Raw genomic sequence first — 12,564 nt, 5'->3', positions numbered from 1 at the left:
CTTTGTAGACATTATAGATTGAGGGTTAAAGGTTATATATATATAAATATATATTTATATTTAAAGGTTATATATATACATTTAAATATTTTATTTTTTAAGATTTTTATTTTTAAGGTAGTCTCTACATCCAACATTGGGGTTCAAACTCACAACCCCGAGATCAAGAGTTGTATGTTCTACTGACTGAGCCCCTAGAGGGTATAGTTTTGAAAGTTTTAACACATGTGTAATTAATTGTAGCTATATTGGAGAGTTTTTTTATCCTTAAATATTCAAACTAGTCATCAGGTTATTCGAAATAGTCAAACTGTGGTGATCTTAGGTTAGAAATTCTTTTTAACCTAAGAATTTTTGACCTAAGATATTTGCCCACTATCCATTTGCCCATTTACCCATTTATCCATTGCTCTTTGTTTTTCTGAGGTTTCTGGGGGGTAAAGATTCTCCAATCCCCTTTCATCATTTTATTGAGAACTGTACTATAAGCCCAGGATTTTGAATTCTCCTTGTGCTTTTGTCAATGAGACAGAAGTAAATACCATGTAGCATGTTACCTATAGTCGCTTAGGTTCAGTCAAAGCTGAATCAGATTATCCCCGCAGCAGCAGGAGTTGATTTTAGCCTTCAGATTGTACCTGCAGCAGCCATGGAATGACTGTATTCCAAGGTGATACCACTTGGATTCCGGCATTGCATTTCCTTTTCCGTTCCAAGCTTGACCTCCAAGGATTTTGTTTATTCTCTACTTCACGTCTGAAGAAGCAGAGATGCTGTAACTTGCCAAGAGGAAGGCCTATCTTCATGCTCAGAATCCCAAGTTCCAAAGGTGCTGTGGATCCTTCATAGCCCCAAACAGCACCTCAGTCTCCTGTGTTGCATGTTTTGTGGATTCGGCCGCTTATGTTTGTGTCATTGATCCATCAAGCAATGACCCTCCCCTCAGTTCCTTTAGATTCTGTCTCCCTCCATTGGTTCAGTAAGAATGAACACTGCGTGCACTGTGTTTTGAAGATGAACTCCAACACTCCTGGGCCTCGTTTTGGGTTTCTCTGTCTATTCAAACAGAACGGCTGGAAGATGGTTTGATATTGATTTATTTGCTGTTTTGATTTAGATTGTTTCTCTTTTCCTAAGATCTCAAGGGTGCTGTTCAAAAACCTTCTCAAGCAGCATCATGGAGCAACATAAGCAGTGGGGGTGGAGGCAGGGGAAAGCTAAAAGGTGAAAGGGATAGTTGAGGAGGGGAGGGGAAAGCAAGGCTAGTGATTTTCTTGGGTTAGCTATTGATCTGACCCTTTATTTTCCGAATGCTGTTGCATTTCCCCGAGTCAGGCCCGTGCTCCCTGCCCATCCTCCAATCCATAGGGCTGTGCCAGGAGCAGTGTAGGAAAAAAAGCATCAGACTGGGCTTTGGAGCTACTTACACCTGGCTTTGAATCCACCACTTCCAATCTATTGACCTTTGGCAAGTTATTTATATGCTCTCGCATCTTGTAAGGTGCAGCGTATTATTTGGTCTTTGTTATAGGTAGATTCATGTTAGATGGACTTTTCCCAAAACCAGTTAGAAAGGAAGGTATCCTAAACTTTGCAGATCCCCAGACCTTAATTACTTGGCCACTCTGCTTTGTGCTGCCGAAGCCCAGCCTTTTGGAGGCAAAAAAGGACATCTGGACATCTCACCCCAACTGCAAGTCACTTACTTTGTCAAAGGCACCTGCATCAACACTGGCCTCACAGGATTGTCAGTAGGATCAAATGGCATGATAGGTGACATTGGTACCTTATTACCAGCCTCTCCGTGTTACATTTGTGTAAACAGGCACAGAAAAGTTAAATCACTTGTCTAACATCATACGGCTAGTAATTGACATAGGATTTGAACCCAGGCACAGCTCACATCAGACCCAAATTTGTAATTAGTAAAAATAACAAAAAATTATGGGACAGTGTTGTTTTCTCTCATATTTAAGGTTAGGTTATTTTGTATCCAGGAAATTTTCTCGGAATGAAAAAAAGAGATACATTTTGCTGATTTTCTTCCTTATATTTATCCAAAAATGGTATGATAGTAGGATATATAGCCTTTTTTTAATGTTTGTTCATTTTTAAGGGGGGTGGGGGGCAGAGACGGAGGCAGACAGAGGATCTGAAGCAGGCTCTGTGCTGAAGGGGGGCTCTAACCCATGAGTCATGAGATCATGACCTGAACCAAAACCAAGAGTCGAACGAATGCTCAACCAACTGAGCCACCCAGGCACCCCTTATGTATAGTCTTTTATACTCAAATTGCCCAAGATGATCAAAACAAGAATCAGTTTTGCAAAATTATTTGAAGGCTTCATCAGTTTTCCCAAGAGCCTCTCCTACGCTTCTGGTACTGAGACAATTTTCTTTTGTAGCACCTGTGCAATTGGCTCCCTAGTATTTCCATCACAGACCCACACAAGTAGCAAGAGGCACCTTTGGCAGAATGAGACGTGCAAGGACGTTTACTAGTGTCATAAGGAGAAATGTTTGTTTAGTGGGGACCAATTTGATATTAGTGAATATTTTCTGCTTAAGATGGCCTTTGCTTCCCAATGCAACCCGACAACAGCGGTGACTTAGATAGTGAAGGCTGAGCTAATGAGGACCCTCTGGCATTTCACAGACATTAACTATCCTCCCTTCTTTAAAGAAAGGCTGGCTACAGCTTAGCTCATTTGATGAGGGTGTTTACTGGTGAGTTATTGAAGCAGACAGACTCTAAGATGACACCCAATGACCCCTGCCTCCTGGTGTCCATGCTCCTGTATAATTCTCTGCCCTTGAGTGTGGGTGGGTCCCGTGACTTGCCTCTAACCAACGGGTAATGGAGTGTATGTGAGAATATGTACATTGGTATGTTACATAAGATTGCAATGTCCACCTTACTGACAGCCCCTTTTCCTTGCTGGCTTTGATGAAGCAAGTTGCCACACTGTGAGCTCTCCTACCAAGAGAGCCACATAGCAGGAATTGAGGGGAATCTTCAACCGACAGCCAGTAAGAAACTGGGGCCCTCAGCCCAAACATCCACAAGGAGCTGAGTTCTGCCAGAAATCATGTGGATTGTTCCCCATGTTGAAGTAAGACGGCAGCTCTTGCCGACATTATGATTGTAGCTTTCAGATGAGTCCCTGGCATAGAGGACTCAACGAATCCATGCCTGCACCCCTGACCCACAGAAATCGTGAGATAATAAATGTATGCTGTTCTAAGCTGCTAAATTTGCAGTAATCTGTTACCCAGCAATAGATAATATTATTCTTATATTCAAACCAATGGGTCATCAATGCCAAAATTTATTGAGATAATGACATGTGCAGAACCCTGCACTAGCTCTGGAGATACCTTGGTGAACGAGAGAAAAAAATGGGTCTTCGTGGAACTTGCAATCTAATGAAATAAATGACTGTGGTATTGTGACTTATACCAAGAAGTATGTATTTGGTCTTCATCTCTGGTTCCTAGCACAGAGCTTCTAAACCACTTAGAATTTCCTGAGCGATAGGAGTGTCTTGTTATTCAGAAGGAGCCCCTTTTAAGCACGCCTGAGTTTATGTCAATGAGGTGACTAAGGGTGGGACCCCCTAAATTGCCTCAGGATGGCGATGCCACCAGAAAGATCAAGTGATTAAAAGTTTGGAAACTTCAGCCCCACCCATTGACCTCTGGGAAGGAGAGGAGGGGTTATTGCAGATTAAGCTCTATGAATACTGCTAAGCAACAAGATTTGATAATTGGTGGACATATTCACATTCTGGGAGTGTGGTGCACCCCAGTTCCATGGGGAAAGAAGCTCCTGAGATCAGGACCCTTCAGATCTCCCCCTATGTACCTCTTCATCTGGCTGTTCATTCCTATCCTTTATAATAAGTTGGGAAATGTAAGGAAATGTTTCTCTGAGTACTGTGAGCTGTTCTAGCAAATTAGACTTGAGGAAGGAGCTATGGGACTCTCTAATTTATAGCTAGTTGGTCAGAAGCTCGGGCAAAAGCCTAGACCTTCAATTGGTGTCTGAAGTGGGGGCAGTCTTGTGGGACTGAACCCTTAACCTGTGAGATCTAATGCTTATCTGCAGGTAGATAGTGTCAGAATTGAGTTAAATTTGTAGAACACCCAGTCAGCGTCTGCTGAGAATTGGAGAATTGGTGGATGGTGTTGGAAAAAACACATCGGAAAGATATTAAACCAATAATTACCATATAAACTCTGCACTTTAATCCTACCATCGGCATTTCAGTCAGTGACCAGTATCATAATGAGTTGGATACTATGGATTCATATCATTGAATACCTGCCATAATCATAATTGCTTTTTTCAGTGAAGCATCCGGAGAAAATCTGCTGTTAAGCCATGCAGTTTCCCGTAACCTGAGATAATGCCACTATTCCTTGTAAAAATGAGAACATACCTTCTCTCCAGGAGGAGGGAACTAAAGTCAGAGCCAAGTCTGATTCTGGCTCTAAGTTCAGGATTTCTGACTACTGGACATTCTTTCTTAAGGTGAGTAACGAGCCCATTTGGTTATTTCCATGACCTATGGACTAAAGTTTAAGGTTAATCATCATTCATACAACCTATATAAACTAATAGAAGAACGAAAGGATATAAAATATAAAATCACCTAATTGGGTAAAAGTATGCATGATAAATCAAGGAGGGTGATAACAGCAAACACTACCCTCCGGTACTTTATTTATCTGTTAACTCATTTACTCTTCATAATAACTCTACTAAGCAGGGACTATCATTTTACAAATGGGGGAAATTGAGCTAGAGAGAAGAAACTTGCCCAGAGTCTTCTGCAGTGAATCTGAGATCTGAACCCATGCAGCCTGACTTCCAATTCTGTGCGTTTAACCACTTCTCCATATTCCTGTCACTGTGAACAGGCACCACTACCCTTGCTTCTATGGCATTCACAAACGCACCATCGGTGTTTACAGCACCCTTCCTCTACCACCTGTTTCCTATTCCTTTTCTCAGCAGCAGGCTTCTCAGCTGACTAGGGATCTTTACTCGGCGGAGGGTCTGCCTGGTTTGAATCCAGTCTTACCAGCTGTGTCAGTTCGGGCAAATTACTTAGTTTCTCTGCGCCTCAGTTTCCTCATCTGCCGAAGGAGATGATAACAGACCCCATATCGTAGGATTATTGTGAAGATCACATGACTTAACATGTATAAAGCATATTTATTACTTTTTAAATGTTTATTTATTTATTTTGAGAGAGGGAGAGAATGAGTGGGGGTGGAGCAGAGAGAGAAGGAGAGAGAGAGAGAATCCCAAACAGGCTCTGTGCTGTCAGTGTGGCGCCTGATGCGGGGCTCCATCTTACAAATTGTGAGATCGTGACCTGAGCCGAAATCAAGAGCCGGATGTTTAACGGACTGAGCCACCCAGGTGCCCCCAAAACATCTTTATTATTTCAGTACAGAGGGATCATTCCAGAGGCTTCCATTTAACCCTTCCTACCCATGGTAAGATTCACATCGCAGATCAGGGAGCCAGCGTGACTATTCTGCTCAAACTTCAACTGCAACTACTCAAGAACCAAGGAAATAACTATACAACGGGTTCGAGGATCCACTAGTGCTCACTACTGTGAGTGAGCCCTGTTGGTACCTGTTTGCCATAAATTTGCTTATACTTACCAGATAAACAGAGGTGGAGTTTGGAGTCTTTGGGGATTAGCATTAGCTCGGAGACAAGAATGACCCTGTGAGGCCTGTTTAAGTCCCTTTGCTCAGGGCCCAGTTGCCCTGGCAAATGGTTCCAAGTGCCTTTATTAAAGAAAAGGAGGAAGTCGTTGGTCTACCCTTGAGGTGCTATTGTGGGGATGTCCTCAAGAGCCTCTGGTTTTCCCTTTATTCAAGGGGCTCTGGGTCTGGAAGGTGACTCAGGTCTGGGAATTGGGTGAAGACTGACTCTGCATCATCGTGGCTCAAGTCAGTTCACTGTTCCCCAAACTTAGATTGTGTTGTTGTTTGACAAGTTAATGCAAAAAAAAAAAAAATGCAAACATTTTCGTGCCATGTATTTTAGCCCTAAAGATCCTAGGATCTATTAGGTACCCTCAGTCACACCTAAGCCTTCTGCCTGTTTCGGGAATCAGGACCTGGCTGCCTCTGAAGGTTAAGGCTCACATGGACCTCTTCAGGAAACCGTTTTCCATAGAAGTATCTCCCACTATCATCCTTGGCCTGCAGAGGGCCAGTATTTTTCCAGAATGTTAATACTCTTCTCCCCACTATGTGGGCGCTGTGTTTTGTTTTGTTTTGTTTTGTTTTGTTTTTCCCCCCCTCTTTCTGAAGCTGGGTGCGTAGTTCAGGTATTATAAATCCTGATATAAATCTGATATTCCTTTCTCCTTAAGTCTTTGGATTCCCTTCTCATTAAGGAAGTATAGCATCTGAACTTCATGTGCACGGGCCACCACAAACACTCAGTGTCTGACAACCAAGCAAGAGATTTAAACCTGTTCCGGTTGTTTCATCTAGCATGTTGAATCCAGAAGTTTTGGTGAGGGCACCTATAAGATAAATTTGATTTGATAAATAAAATATGATCATTTTCTTCTCTTGCCAACACTCTCAGAATTCTTCTTGCCCATCACCTCACAATGCTTTGGGTGTATAAGCCTTCTTGCCCCAGGTCTGATTTTGACTTCAGGGCACGCTGGAATCTGACTCTAGTGGTGTGTCTGGAGTCAGTGAACAGAGGTGGGGTGGGCCATGAGGATCTCCCCTTGCAAGGCGACCACTCGATGCACTTGCGGTGTTTCTGAATACGACAGGGCCAGCCTCATCAGAATGGGAGGAAAGGCTGCTTTTGTTAGCGCAGGGGGCTCTGTGAGTTTCAGGGTTATCTGACACTACGAAGTATCTCCATCCCAGTACTCAGGGGAAGAACCACTTTTTCCAAATAAATACCATGAAAGGCCTGTTTCGACTGTGCATCCAATCTGTGTTGTAATTCATCAGCCTTCAGGATCCATCTCCTCTGATTTTTGGCTTCATTAGCCCTCTGCCTGAGTGACATAAAGAGTATTTTAGGGTAGTCACAGAAGCTTCCTCATTCACCGATCGTGCTTTGAAGCCAGAATTTAAATCCTAAGCCCGTGATTTCTTTTTTCTTCAAATGTGATCTTGCAGTTAGGTGAAACCACTCACCTCATAGCATTTATCTTCCTCCTGCTGCCATCCACCAGAGTCTTGCTTTTCCCAGGCACTTCACTCTGTGTGACTAGAGGGGATATTTCTGCTGTTCCGCCACTGGGTGCCAGGGACTACTATGAGCACAACTCATGATACAATCAAAATGCAATTTTATGTTGGGATGCCTGGCTGGCAGAGTCGGTAGAGCATGAGACTCTTGATCTTGGGGTTGTGATTTCGAGCCCCGTGTTGGGTAGAGACATTACTTTCAAAAAACACAGTTTTATATGTACTTTCCACTAATTCTTTAAACTTCATTCAGAGGCTGGAGGAGAAGAGGATCCTCCTCTCCACCAGGATGAAACTTCTGACAGCCTCTAAGGCTTTTTCTCTCCCCGACTTACCTTCACCTCCACCTGCTGGCTGTCGTGTTCTTTCTCCTCCAAGGCTGAAGGTAGGGTAGAGATGAGATGGAGAGAAGGGCAAGTGAGTTGTGGCTTCATGTTCTCTGGGCCTTGGAAATGATTAAAGCTGGTGACTCCTCAGAGCCTTTAGGATGGCTCAGGCTAATTCTTTGTCTCAGGGCTCTTGCATAGGAATTTTGGAGGGCCTGCAGGGGACCTTGATTCAAGTGGATGGCTGTCTATTCTGGGTGGTGTCTTTCAACTCTGCCCCTGGATATCCAGCTGTGTGTGCCTAGCCTCTTTTGGCTGAAGTTCAAAGAGGAGAGGGGTTAAAGCAGAGCAAAAGCCTCTGCAAAAAAATCTGAACTATCTTCTCCAAATCCTCTCTTTGACCCCCTTTTATATTCTTGGATTTCACTCAGAGCTCCGGGAGACATGGAACAGGTTCTCCTTCATTCCCATTATAAATCCTGGGGAGCAGAGAGGAGATTGGGGAGCAGGGGGTTGGTCTCACTGTAATTTTGGCGTCCCAAGATAATCTGTGGATGCATCTGTCTAAAGTGAGGCAGGGGTAATATCGCCCTGCCTTCTATTACAACAGTTATAGTGACTTTTTTCGCCACTCGGTACCGGCATGTTACCTGTTTCTCATCCTTACTGCTTTCAAATCCAACCGGGTCACTTTTTCAATCCCAGCTTCCCAGTACTTTGGGGTCTCTTTCAGAGAAAGAATCCCCTCTAGCTAATTTCAGTAGAAACTTATTACATGATATTAATCAGAATTTCTGGGAAAGCCAAGAAACAAGGCCTGGATGTCACACAGTCTGAAGCAAAGCAGCCAGGAATAATGTCCCACTGCGCCACAGATGTCCAAACACATGACAAGGGTGCTATCACAGAAATCCTGGTATGGCTTCCAGGTGATGCTCCACATCTGTAAAGCCAGGACTGACCAGGACCCCATTCCCATTACAATTCTTGCAGAAAACCACATGCCCCTATGTCCACACTTATTAAAAGAATGATGTGTTTGCAACCTTTTGCACATATTCCAAGTCATGCTTAGTTTGGGGGGGTTTGCTAGAAGATAGTCAAATGTCTATATCCTGACAGCAAAGGATGTTGAGAAATGTCTTGTCCTTGTTTGTTTGTTTCTATCTATGGAAAAGAGAGTTCATGATATAGAAGAACTACAAAGGAAAGACTTGGGGCACACACAAACGACAGATATCTACTACAAAATTCTTATGAAAAAAAAGCTTATGGTCCCAATGAATAAATTATTTTGACTATATAAACCAGATAAATCAACATACAGAAAATGCCCTCTGTGGTACCTTTTGAAATTTCTACCATTGTGTACAATACCTATTCAAAATATAAATTAAGAAAAATGTAAATCTAATGTAAATTTTCAGTACTCCTCCTTTGGATCCTCCTTCTTTTCCTCACTCCCGTTAGGCCATTGGCAGATTCTGCCGTCCTGCATTGTCCTTGTTCTTTCACACTGGCAATTGTCTTTTCTTTCTTTCTTTTTTTTTTTTTTAAAGATTTTATTTTTAAGTAACCTCTGCACCCAACATAGGGCCTCAACTTACAACCCCAAGCGTGAAACTCACATCCTCTACCAACTGAGCCAGCCAAGTGCCCCCACGCTGGCAATTGTGTTTGATAATCTTCAATCTCATTTATTCCTTGTGTTATAAAAATAAGTGAGGTACTGTATTTAAAACACTTAGCAGAGTGCTTGGCACATGACAGCTTACCCACGCTGGTAATCCTCCCCACTTGTCCTTTCCCTAAAAGTATTGTTTATGGTTGTTATTCACATCCTGACTATAAAGAACTCATTAAGATGTAGCTGCCTCTGAGGGGCTTTCTGGCCCACATCCCCACAACCGAAATGTGGACACTGATCCAAGCTAAGCCAGTCAGACTTTACTTCTAGAGAAGGAGGTAGGTACTTGAAAGGTAAGAGCAGAGATAGATGGGACCAGAGGTGACACCAAGACAGTCCTTTACACGCTAGGTAAAGAAAAGAGGTAGTAGAAACTAGGAAGCTATCTAGTTACCCTGGTTTCCCACGTGGGTTCTCTAGTCGCGTTGCCTTCAATCCCTGGCCCACCACTTACTAGCTGTGGGATCTTAGGCAAGTGACTTAAGCTTGCCAAGCTTCCATTTCTTCATCTATGAAATAGGGCTAACAACAGTGTCTATCTCCAAAGGTTTTGTTCACCGTTTTGGACAATTCCTATCACATAGGAAGTTTGGTTACTGGATTTAGTTTACTTGAAAGTTTATGTTTGAAAAACATTTAATTCCCCAAGTCCTCATCTTCCAGTGAACAAGCGATCCTTCATTTCGTGTCTCCTGGGTGTCATAAGAGTATCTGTAAACATAGTTAAGATGTTTTAAGTTTTTGTTTTTCTTTTTAATGACTAATCAGCTTCAATTTAAAACTCAGTACCTCATCACGTGTAAGAAAGGACAAGATCTTGGCTAGGTTGATGTCCATTCCATGGGTGAATTGATTTGCTATATATCCAGTCGTGTTAATCCCAACCAGGCTGTGGAAAATGTGTCATTTCACAATTGGGTCAAGCGCTCCGTGGGAAATGCAGAGCTGAGAGTAAGCTTTTGAAAATGCTGGTCCCCCTCTTTCTCAAATGAGCTCAAGCCAAACTGGCAAGATTTCTGTGCCTATCTCCCCAAAGCCACTGATTTTATAAAGGTGACTTTCAGACCTATAACCCTGGAAGCTTTCTGTTGTTCCTTTCTACTTTGTTGAGTTACTAGAAAAATCTCAGCATGCTAAATTATAAGCTATTTCTTTTAGTAGATGACGTGTCATAAATATCTTGTTGTAGAGAGGGCTTTGAAGGGAAGTCCCGTAGGGAATTCCATTTTAGTTTTCCCAGGTTATTTTATTCCTTCACTTTTTAACTTTTTAAAGTAAATCTAATGCTATGATCCTGAGTTTTCTCAGATCTTCCTGGGCTGTGGGTTGAAATGGTGTCACATAAATGGTGATAAATAACCCACATTTCGCTGACTTTGTCTTGCATCTTTAAGTTTCAGAGGCTCATCCCCCCACCCCAGTGCCCCCCAATTCAGATCTAACTCACTTATTTTTGAGGGTCTCCCGGGGGTGGTGTACTGCAAATACTTCTGTCCACTACAGTTACCATGGGGCATCCATGATGTGTTCTTCCCATGCCCTGACCACCTTTCCCATTGATATCTGTTGCCCACTGAGCCATTTGAGGATGGTGTGTTTCCACCACTCATGCTACTGGTGTCCATGGGGACAGCACGGAAGGTCGTGCCAAGAATGCCACTGTTCATTGACTCCCAGCCAGCCAGCCCTTGGGATGTCAGAGCCGTCCCATGCTTCCCAAATGTGCTGAACCCTAAATATGAACTTGAAATGTGCTGGAGCTGGGCTGCACCCCTCACAGAAGAGGGAAAAGGCCCAGCCCCTCTGGTACTTTGTCACTTAGGCACGAAAGCTGTGCCTAATTCAGGAAGGAGACTTTGTAACATAGAGGCTTACCACACTGCTCAGACACGAACCCTCTGGGGCTGGCCAGGGGTCCTCCCCAGTCCTCTCCCTCTTCCTGTGAAAGGACGCTTTTCTTCCTCTCATGCAAATCATTTCATGTAAACAGATGCCTTTTCTTTCAGTTCGTCAGTGCGTTTGTTGTAACTCTTTTGATTTCAAATAGCAGACATCGGCTGGAGCCAGAAGTGAATAAGAGGGCTGAATTATAAAGCTCTAGGAGTGTCTGCTGAGATGAAATGGCAGGACTGCAGCTGGGCCTCAAGAATAAAATTTAGGGGACTGAAAAGTTCTGTTTCCCTCTCCTGTTGAGTTGACTGGCTTTCCCTGATCCCTACTCCACATGGAGAAAAATAGGGCTCTATGTGGGCTTTGTGGGGAGAAATGCAGTGAACTGGCCACTTCTGAAGCATAAGGTGATGGCGAAGGTGGGGAGTAGAGGAGAGGCTGATGTAGATTTTGGGGATGTGGGAGAAGGCCAGATCAAGGTTGATTTTTATGAGGCTGGAACTTCATGTTAAAGGCAATGAATGGCAGAGCCACTGGAGAGTGTAGAGTAGAGCAAACAAAATTCTAGTTCATGCTGGTGGTATTCAGAGAATGGATCTGAGGGACTTGGGTAGTTAGGACACTATCACAATATACAGTCTTGGAAGGAGACTCAGAAGTCCTGCTGGGAGCAGGAACAGAGAGGAAAGGATGGGTTGGAAAATGTCTCAGAGGTAGAATCTATAGGACTTGGTCATAAATTGGCTGTGAGGAGAGGGAGGAAATTCTAAGACTGCCAGGTTGTTGGCCTTACCAGGAGAATGGTAGTGATATGGACTGAAATGGGGGATGTGGGAAAAGAGGCAGATTTTGTTTGGGGAGAGGTAAAATGGCACATTTCTTCACAGCCTGGAGGGATTAACCTGACTGTACAAATAGCAAATTAAATCAACCTTGTGCTTGTTGAGTTTAGGATGCCTAAAGGATGCTCACATAGTAATGTCCAGGTGCCACGAACATTTAATTCTGCCACTCTGGGAGAGGCAGCACTGCAGGTTTATGGTAGATCTGGGACTTGTCACCATGTAATATGGTTGTTCAATCATGGTAGTGAGTAACAGAACCCAAGGAGAACGTGTATTAGGAAAAGTAGTTGACACAGGATGGAAGCCTGGTGAATACCCACGTTTAAAGGGAGGGAGAAGAAGGCTTTGAGGAGGAGAAGCCCATGAAAGAGAGAGAAGAAGAGATAGTTAGCAGTGTTAAATACAACAGGGTGTCAGTGGGATGACTAACATGTCCATTCATTCATTTAGTCATAAAGTATGTATTGAGCAGCTACTATGCTCAGCACGTGTTAGCTATGAACACATCAGGCTCTGGAGCCAGACTGCCCAAATTTGAATGACAGTCCCACAATTTACTTGC

At 43.3% G+C, this 12,564-nt stretch overlaps 1 long non-coding RNA gene across 1 annotated transcript in view; it reads left to right on the top strand.

Moving 5' to 3' along the window:
- The first annotated feature begins 1,068 nt into the window (after nucleotides 1–1,068).
- The window catches only part of LOC113602779 (uncharacterized), a 30,251-nt gene continuing 18,755 nt past the window's right edge, over nucleotides 1,069–12,564 (top strand). The window contains exon 1 of the long non-coding RNA XR_008300410.1: nucleotides 1,069–4,534. This is a non-coding gene — a long non-coding RNA (uncharacterized LOC113602779). The remainder of the gene's footprint in view (nucleotides 4,535–12,564) is intronic.

Source organism: Acinonyx jubatus, chromosome B4 (genome assembly GCF_027475565.1).
Source record: "Acinonyx jubatus isolate Ajub_Pintada_27869175 chromosome B4, VMU_Ajub_asm_v1.0, whole genome shotgun sequence".
Classification (NCBI taxonomy): Eukaryota; Metazoa; Chordata; class Mammalia; order Carnivora; family Felidae; genus Acinonyx; species Acinonyx jubatus.
Note: the sequence above shows the minus strand (reverse complement) of the source record. Positions and strands in the feature narration are given on the sequence as shown.